The 8,797-nt window shown below is 44.5% G+C and overlaps 1 pseudogene across 1 annotated transcript; it reads right to left on the reverse strand.

Moving 5' to 3' along the window:
• Positions 1–3,244: 3,244 nt before the first annotated feature.
• LOC311121287 (reticulon-4 receptor-like 2) lies at positions 3,245–6,580 on the reverse strand (annotated as a pseudogene). The gene is made up of 4 exons: positions 6,449–6,580; positions 4,936–5,161; positions 4,493–4,726; positions 3,245–4,188 (listed from the first exon to the last, which is right to left on the reverse strand). The product of its transcript is annotated as a reticulon-4 receptor-like 2 (transcript).
• Positions 6,581–8,797: the final 2,217 nt, after the last annotated feature.

Below are 8,797 nucleotides of genomic sequence, written 5' to 3' on the forward strand. Positions count from 1 at the left end.
AATAATGTATGCACTAACTGTAAGTCGCTCTGGATAAGAGCGTCTGCTAAATGACTAAAATGTAAATGTAATATTGATGTACTGTACATTAACAGACTATTGTAATATTGATGTACTGTACATTAACAGACTATTGTAATATCGATGTACTGTACATTAACAGACTATTGTAATATTGATGTACTGTACATTAAGAGACTATTGTAATATTGATGTACTGTACATTCACAGACTATTGTAATATTGATGTACTGTACATTAAGAGATTATTGTAATATTGATGTGCTGTACATTCACAGACTATTGTAATATTGATGTACTGTACATGAACAGACAATTGTAATATTGATGTATATTACATTAACAGACTATTGTAATATTGATGTACTGTACATTAAGAGATTATTGTAATATTTATGTACTGTACATTAACAGACTATTGTAATATTGATGTACTGTACATTAACAGACTATTGTAATATTGATGGTGTTGCTTGGTAAATGTTATCATCTACAAATGGACATTTGCCTGGAAGACAACTTACACAATGAAGAGAGTATTTGTGTGTGTGTGTGTGTGTGTGTGTGTGTGTATCCCTCTGGACTTGCCACGGCTGACATCCAAATCCTTCAAATGATACGCTCACGCAAATCATTTTTTCAAAACAAAGTTCAGTATTTATTCTTTATATTTTGTTGCATCTTTTCTTCCACAATGAAAAAGATGACAGCAAAAGACAACTCAAACTCCTCACACAGTCAAGTAGATAACAAAATATTGTTTTCTCACACATACACTCACTCTCACACTCGGTCAAGCAGACCGGTTTAATTTACAGTACAGTCATTGGGTAAAATGGTATGACTGGGGCTTTGGTCGTCTGAAAGTGACCTGATTGTCATGGCCACAGAAGAGCACCGAGGCCCAGTTTGACCTCACCCTAATGGCTGACATATATGGATGGACACAGTGTTACTACAGCATAACAGAACAGAACACAAACCAATCCCTGGACTCTTATTAGTGAACAGCGTATTGTTGAGTCCATAGAATCCTATTTCTATGGTTGACTCACATGTATTGAAAGGCTGTGTCTCAAGGGGCACCCTACTCCCAATTTAGTGCTCTACTTTTGACCGGGGTCCATGCAGGCCAGTCCAGGCCAGTCATCACATGTGCCATTCTGTGTCTCTTTCTGTTCCAGTTCTAGATCTCTTCTTAGGTTCTATTCAGATCAGTTTCTGATTGATTCTTCTGAGTTGAACTAAATTGATTATTAGACTGGAGATGTTGGGGTGGGTATGGTAGACAGTATTGGGGTGCTGGGTTGAACAAATATGGTTTTTTGTTTACTGATCATCTAGCTAAGTTGTTTGGCTAAATGACTGACTAGCAGTCCTTGGCTCCATCTGAAATGACACCCTATTCTCTATGGAGTGCAGTGTCAAAAGTAGTGCACTACTTTCACCTTCCAAAGAAGTGTGAGTATTCCAAGAGAGAGAACAAATAACTTAAAGAGATCAAGTATTGACCAAGTAAAATCTGTTTGAAATACAACAACTGCTGCCCCCAAAGAAAAGTCTCACAAACATTATTCAAAATCACAATAGCTCTTTTTATCTCTCATACTGGTCATTCACTGGTCTCGTCACGCATTCAGTCAATGACATCACAAACAAACAGTGATAGCTAATCAGAACAGAAACTGATGCTGCCAGACAGGAAGCATCCTTTCCCTGTGGCTTCTATGGTGATGATGTCATATTTACAGGACATGAAGTCATACAAATACTGAACCTGAAAACCTGAAGTGATTGCTTGTCTCTCCTATTCAGTGTCTCATGGTCAAGGGCCAGCACTGTCGCTTTCTCTAGCTCGCTCTCTCTTTCTTTCATTCTTTCTTTCACCGTGTCTCACATTCCATTGCTTTATTTATATTCCCTGCCCTGTCCTTGCTCCCTCTCTTCCGTTCTCTTTATTATTGAGAATCTCAACAACCCTCTCTCCCACGCTTCTCTACCTCTCTCTCTGTCCTCTAGCTTCTCTACCTCTCTCTCTGTCCTCTAGCTTCTCTACCTCTCTCTCTGTCCTCTAGCTTCTCTACCTCTCTCTCTGTCCTCTAGCTTCTCTACCTCTCTCTCTGTCCTCTAGCTTCTCTACCTCTCTCTCTGTCCTCTAGCTTCTCTACCTCTCTCTCTGTCCTCTAGCTTCTCTACCCCTCTCTCTGTCCTCTAGCTTCTCTACCTCTCTCTCTGTCCTCTAGCTTCTCTACCTCTCTCTCTGTCCTCTAGCTTCTCTACCTCTCTCTCTGTCCTCTAGCTTCTCTACCTCTCTCTCTGTCCTCTAGCTTCTCTACCTCTCTCTCTGTCCTCTAGCTTCTCTACCTCTCTCTCTGTCCTCTAGCTTCTTCCTTTGGTAACTCACCACTCTCTCTGTCTCTCTGTCTCTCTACCTTTACGTATCTCTCTACATATCCTCTCTCTATCTTTACATATCTCTCTACATATCCTCTCTCTCTGTCTCTATCTTTACATATCTCTCTACATATCTTCTCTCACCTTCTCGTATGCTGGTGACTGCCTCTCTTTCATTCTTTCATCCCTTCTTTCTCTCTCTCCTTAGCTATTTTTCTGTAAACAATCCATTATAAAGTAGGCATCGTGGTAGACAACAAATAAGACGGATATCCCAACTGCTCTGCACCCTCAAGTACACCAACCTATTTACAGTATAACTGTCAGAGTTAGTACAACAGTAGTGGCAGGAATGTAGTAACTGTCATAACTGTAATCATAGCACTCGTAGTAGCAGAAGCAGTCGTAATAGTAGAAATAGTAGTAGTAGTAACATGTATATAATAGTCGTAGCACTTGTAGTTCTAATATTCCTAAAAGTGACAACAGTTACAGCATTCGCAACAGTAAGTAGCGCTGGTATTAGCTGTAGAGCGTTACAGGTGTCCGCTGACCCCTGATTGCAGGCGTCGTCACGGCAACCAACACCCCAGACAGGTGAGGTGCACCTGTTCTAGTAACAGCCTTGGTTGTCTACTGTCCTGTACTGTATTATACTATGTACAATATTGTACTGTGTACTGTCAGCCATTGTTGTTTAGCCCTGCATTAAGTTAGAAGTCACAATCTAACCCCCACCCTTTGTATCCCCTGCTGTCCTGTACTACTGATAGAGATAGACATTATCCAGTAGGACATCAGAGGGTTAACTAGGGAGGTACAGAGTCTTTAACAAGGGGTTCCCCCATGCCCTGAGAGGGGCCGGGCGAAGAGAGGAATGGGGGTGGGTACTTAAAGTCTGATTCAGCCAAATATGAGGTGTAGATTGATGGAGACGGCGAGTAGCGAGAGGGCGAGGAGGAGTGAGAGAGAGGGGGATGAGGTGGAGGAGGAGTTGGGAGGGAGGCCATCGAAGTCGGGCGGACACTCGAGCTCGAAGCATCGCAGCGTGGTGCCGGCGTCCTCGTTCCCGTAGTTCGCCCAGTACTCCTCGGCGTCGAGTTTGGGTAGCGCTGCCTCTTCCTCGCCGAGCTCGTACTTGACATTGGTGGAGGTCACGATGGGTGGGTTGTTCTTTCCTTGGGGGAACGGGAAGGCCTTGATGGTCTCGGAGCTCTTCTCGAACAGTGCCTTGGTCTGGGACTGGGGCTTGTGCTTGGAGAACCACCATCTTGTCTTGGTGCTGAAGGTCCTCGTGGTGGAGCCGGCCAGGGTGCCGGGGTCGGGGAGAGGGCAGAGGGCGAAGTCCATCTCACGGAGGAAGCGGAGGTCCATCCCGCGGCGGGGGGAAGGGGAGGCACACAACAGCTCGGACGATGAGACGCGGGCGCCACGGAACCACTCCCACAGGGGGAGGGCCTCGCAGCCACAGGACCAGGGGTTCCCATTGAGACGGAGGAACTCGATGCCCTGGGTGTCACGAAGTGCCTGCCCAGGGAGCTCAGCCAATGAGTTGTTGAACAGGAAGAGCATGGTGAGGCGTCCGAGGTCGCGGAACGCCCGGCGGTTAACCTGGCGCACACGGTTGTCGTGGAGAAGAAGGCGGTCCAGGTTGACCAGGCCACGGAACACGTTCTCGGACAGAGTGCGGATACGGTTGCCATGCAGGAAGAGCTGGCTCAGGTTGATGAGGTCAGAGAAGAGGTCATCCTGGAGGAAGTGGAGCTGGTTCTCCTACAAGGAGGAAACAGGAAGAGGAAGTGGTCAGGTGGGGTCAGGTGATAATGGGCTACATCTCAGTAGTGGTGAGGTGATAAACATTACACCTTCCACTGAAAGGGCATCTCATAACTATCACTGATGCAGCATGATTTGTATCATGATACAACATGATGTAATTGTGATTGTGATGATATAAAATGATGTAATTTTCACAGTCCTATGAGAATTCCCTGTAGTGTGTGTGTATGTGTGTGCGTGTGTATACATGTGTCCCCGTGCGTGCCTGTGTGCGTTAATATATCTGTACTGCCCCTACCTGCAGGTAGAGGAACTGCAGGCTGTAGAGCTTGTGGAACAGGTCATGGGGCAGGGCGGTAAGCTTGCAGCGGTGCATGTGGAGACTCTGGAGTTTCTCCAGGCCCCTGAAGGCCCCTCCTTCCAGCCTGCGCAAGTGAGAGTTGTCCCCCAGGTCCAGCTCCTCTAGGTCCCTCAGCTCACTGAAGGAGCCAGCCTCAATCCACGTGATGTTGTTCGAGAAAAGCCACAGGACCTATAGGGGAGAGGGAGGGAGGGGAGGAGGGAGGGAGAGTGTGAATATCAATATGTATTCTAGGGTCAGGTATTATTCTATGGTAATATTGTAGGTAAGGCAATGCACTCAAACTCAAAAAGAAAAAAAATATTGAGAGCAAAGAGAGAGAGAGAGAGGTCAAAAGAAGCACACACCATGTCTCATTTAAACACTCTATAGTCTCTTACCTGAGTCCCGAAGCCGAAAGAGCCGACTCTGAGCTCCGTGATTCGGTTGTTCTGTAGGAACACGCGCTGCGAGTCGTAGGGCACGCCCACGGGCACGGAGGTGAAGTTCTGCGCCTGGCAGCTCACGGTCATGGAGTCGGGTAGCACACGCACAGATGCGGGCACGCCGCCGACGGACCGGGCTTGCCTAGGACCAGCCACACCACCAGCCACAGGGAGAGGCCGCCTGGGAGAGAGAGGAAAGCGGGGAGAAGTGAGTCTAGATGCGGGGTCGGGAAGGCGAAGCTAGCGGGAGCTGTCTGGTAGATGTGGTTCTGAAACTGTTTGCTGGCGGCCCGGATGGCAAACTGCTGCTGGAAATGTGGCAGTTGAATCTCAATACAGCTGATCACAGTCAAAACTCAGATCACAATCAAAGCGTTGCTTATGTACCAAATCAATACATTTCTTTTTTGGATGCAGCAATAGCTTTTTCTCCCCAACATCAGTTTAAATTGTCAGGTTTGAATGCGGAGAAATGACGAAAAGTTAGCTGGAGCTGTCCAGTAACAAGGGTGCTGAAACTGTTGACGCAGACACTCAATTGCCGCAATAAACCACATTGCTACCTTCAGTTGATGCAAAAATACTTTATGTAAAGCCTTTGTCTAATCTGAATACCTCAAATGTATCATTTTGAGATTGTTGGAAATATTCGCAAAATATCATCATATTGATGGAATGAGATTGCAATTTGAATACTGATTAAATAATTAACTCTCAATTTAGACAATATAAAGCTCAGTTATTCTTAATCAGTAAAGATTACAGCATCAAGAGCTCATATGATGACAGAGATGACGTATGATCACTTTAGAAGGCGTGATTGAGTAACCAAGTCTGTGCGTAAAACTGCGTTTCTCTCTTTGCCTGCGTAAGACATTACGCACAGCAGTATCTCAAAGTAAACCCAAGCAAATCGTATCTAAAACTTTTACAAACATATGACAAGTCTAAGATAAGTTCCATATCTTACACTGGCGATATCTATCTATTGAATAGTTGCAAAGTAGGCCTACATCATAAAGTAAAATCAAAGTACAATCATAACAAAATTGCAAGTGTAAAATGTCCCATACTAAATCTATTTTACAAACGTATTGGAATTACAATCCATGTTCATAGAAAAAATAAGCTATTACTGTCTCTAACATGGCTGCAAAGCACACATTTTGTTTTGATATTATCTGTGAATCATGCATTCCATTGCTAACTGGGTGAATGATTCCCAAACTATCAAATAAGATACTTTCTCAAAATCATAGTAGCCTAACTAATGCACAACGCCTCTTACACTATTACATCATCAGACAAGTAGAATATAACGGGAAACCGTTAGAAAAGTGGTAGAAATAGGTCAAGTGGAGGAATGAGTCTCAAAACTATCAAGTAAGATACTTTCCAAAAGTCATAGTAACTAATGCACAACAGTATAAACCAATAGATGGTGGTAAGAAAAGCCGTATAAACTTACTTTTGCAGTTGCGCATGAATGAGCATCGTCTGCTCCGAGCGGTTGTAGGGGTGTCCATTTCAAACCAAAGCCGAAAGCGAGTTAGCCTGAGAGGGTGAAATACTGCCTGCTATCTCCGCTGACTGGTGCTCTGGACGATTGGTTCCCGAGTCGGAGCGACTGAGAGAGTACCGAATGTTGGGTCCCGGTGTCCCATTTATACTCGAGAATCCCGTTAGCGCCTACGGTTGTGGGCACCACGGAATCCCCTACGTCACGGCCAGGTCATGATCGAAGGGGGGGGGGGGGGGGGGGGGGGGGAATTGAGGGAAGAAGAAAAAAACGGAAAGAGGAGGGCCGTGCACCGTGCGTCGGACATCGGGCGGGTGGGTGACGAGAGGATTCTTGGAGAGAGCGCGCGCGCAACCGCAGATAGCCTAGACAGCGCTCCAAGATAGAGAAGGAGGAGATTCAGACAGACTCACGCGGAAGGGAGGGATGATGTGAGTGAGAGGAAGGGAGGGAGGTATGGAGGCACGGTGCCCGGTAATGACTGCGCTTTGTGGAGGAGCGGAGGACGGGTAGAGAGAGCAGCACGAGGTTCGCTTCCCGGCTCGCGATCAGAAGCAGCTATGGTCTGTTTCCGGGCGGCACCGGCACGCCTCAGAGAGAGGGGTAATAGAAAGATGAATGGATATGGAGAGAAGAGAAGGAAGAGAGAGGAAAGGAGATCAGTGGAAAGGTGGGGGGGGGGGGGGCATTTACATACTGCCAAAGGGAGGTTGTCACACAGACATTTATGAATGAATAATTCTACTTCGCCTATTAGGAGAGTGGAGACCTAGTAAATAAAACCCACGGGACAAGGGCGCACAGCACTCTCATATGTACCCAAATAGTTGTTGACATGGGACATGAGTCGGGAATGAATGAGTAGTTATTATGAGTGGGACACATTCAGGTTATGAGATACAGATGGACTTTGGAAAGTGAAGGTGAGGGTTCTAACGATATAATTGGGATTATCATTCTATGGTTCCAATTGGCTATCTTTAACTCAGCGGGCTAGCTCAGTCTTGTGACATACAGGGGACCCGGATTCCCCTGCCTCTCCCACACTATCAGCTGAGTGCGTTAGTTCCCTAGGCTTTAAAGGAACAGCCAGTTAAACAGATAAAGGAACAGCAAGTTAATCAGATAAAGGAACAGCAAGTTAATCAGATAAAGGAACAGTAAGTTAATCAAATAAAGGAACAGTCAGTTAATCAGATAAAGGAACAGTCAGTTAAACAGATAAAGGAACAGCAAGTTAATCAGATAAAAGAACAGTCAGTTAATCAGATAAAGGAACAGCAAGTTAACCAAATAAAGGAACAGTCAGTTAATCAGATAAAGGAACAGCAAGTTCATCAAATAAAGGAACAGCCAGTTATTCAGATAAAGGAACAGTCAGTTAAACAGATAAAGGAACAGCAAGTTAATCAGATAAAGGAACAGTCAGTTAATCAGATAAAGGAACAGCAAGTTAATCAAATAAAGGAACAGCCAGTTAATCAGATAAAGGAACAGCAAGTTAATCAAATAAAGGAACAGTCAGTTAATCAGATAAAGGAACAGCAAGTTAATCAAATAAAGGAACAGCCAGTTAATCAGATAAAGGAACAGCAAGTTAATCAAATAAAGGAACAGTCAGTTAATCAGATAAAGGAACAGTCATTTAATCAGATAAAGGAACAGCCAGTTAATCAGATAAATTAACAGTCAGTTAATCAAATAAAGGAACAGCCAGTTAATCAGATAAAGGAACAGTCATTTAATCAGATAAAGGAACAGCCAGTTAATCAGATAAATTAACAGTCAGTTAATCAGATAAAGGAACAGTCAGTTAATCAGATAAATGAACAGTCAGTTAATCAGAAAAAGGAACAGTCAGTTAATCAGATAAAGGAACAGCCAGTTAATCAGATAAATGAACAGTCAGTTAATCAGATAAAGGAACAGTCAGTTAATCAGATAAAGGAACAGGCAGTTAATCAGATAAAGGAACAGCCATTTAATCAGAAAAATGAACAATTAGTTAGATAAAGGAACAGCCAGTTAAGCAGATAAAGGAACAGCCAGTAAATCAGATAAAGAAACAGCCAGTTAATCAGATGAGTGATGGAGGGAATCCATGTTGTTGTTTCACACCTCCTCCTCCTGAAGATCTGGACCTCAATACTCTACTGCCCACTGTCATGATGCATGACTAAACCACACACACACACACACACACACACACACACACACACACACACACAGGCTTTCCCTTACCACTCCTACACACACCACCCGCTCCGCGTGCGCATTTGCTTTCATGGATGTGTGCTT

The sequence above is a fragment of the Coregonus lavaretus genome, assembly GCF_964263955.1.
Source record: "Coregonus lavaretus genome assembly, contig: HAP1_SCAFFOLD_544, whole genome shotgun sequence".
In the NCBI taxonomy this organism is placed as follows: domain Eukaryota; kingdom Metazoa; phylum Chordata; class Actinopteri; order Salmoniformes; family Salmonidae; genus Coregonus; species Coregonus lavaretus.